Genomic DNA, 1026 nt, shown 5'->3' with positions numbered 1-1026 from the left:
CCTCCAGCAAATCGGAAGAGAGTCTCTTTTTTTCCTACTTTCCTCTGCTTCAAGGGCGCTCACCCGAGTTGCCTCTGCCCGGCCGGGCACTGGGGGCTCTCCAAGAGCTTCAGGAGGGGGCAAAGGAAGCTTCAGAGTCGTTAGCTCGGGTTTCCATTTGACATTTTTTGGTGATTATGGATTTACAAAAGAAGTTCTTTATCCTAGTGGAAAGACTATGCAAAGGAATCCGTCAGGAATTTTCTGCTGAAAACCACCCAGCGCTGGCGCACCGGGACAAGGAAGTAGGGAGCAGCCGCGGCGCGCTGGGCCCGGCGGGACGGCTGCAGTAGCTGGAGCCGGGGGGGGGCGGGGGCGCGGGGGGGGGGGGGGGGGGGGGGGGGGGGGTCTCCGCCTCCTTCCTGCCGCTGCCTCGCTCCCCTTCACCGGGGGAGACATGTAACGGAACTGGGGCGCCAGCACGGCATTGTGGGAGCTCTTAAAGCCGCAGCCGCCCCGGCCCAGCAGCCTCGTGAGGCGGCGGCGCTGCAGCCTCGGCTGAGTGGAGCCCCCCGGAGCCGTGCCGGGCACCGGGAGCCGCCGCCTCCGCTGGCCAGGCGCTGCAGCCTCGCCTGAATGGAGCTCCCAGAGCCATGCCCGGCACTGCGGGGCGGTGGGAGCTCGGGGCCGCCCGCCCTCCTCCACACCCCCTCCCAAAGCACGGGGCGAGTCCCGGGCGCGCCGGAGACGTCGGGTTACTCTGTGGTTTTCCACGAGATTCCCCTCCCCCCCCCCCCCCCCCCCCCGCCCCCGGCCCCGCCGCTCACCGGGGCGCCGTCCGAGAGCCGCGTCGCCGAGCAGACGCTGCCGAATCCGCCGCGCCCCAGCAGGGAACCCAGGCGGTACCGCTCCTGCAGGGCCTCCTGCGCCTTCCCTGCGGGCGGGACGCGGCTGTCAGCGCTCGGCCCGGGGCCAGCAACGGCCCCCGAGCGCCCCTCACCCGCCCCGGCCCGGCCATCCCCCGGCGTTCGCTCTTTGGAACGCGAC

The sequence above is a fragment of the Passer montanus genome, unplaced genomic scaffold (genome assembly GCF_014805655.1).
Source record: "Passer montanus isolate IOZ18808 unplaced genomic scaffold, ASM1480565v1 scaffold20, whole genome shotgun sequence".
Classification (NCBI taxonomy): domain Eukaryota; kingdom Metazoa; phylum Chordata; class Aves; order Passeriformes; family Passeridae; genus Passer; species Passer montanus.
Note: the sequence above shows the minus strand (reverse complement) of the source record.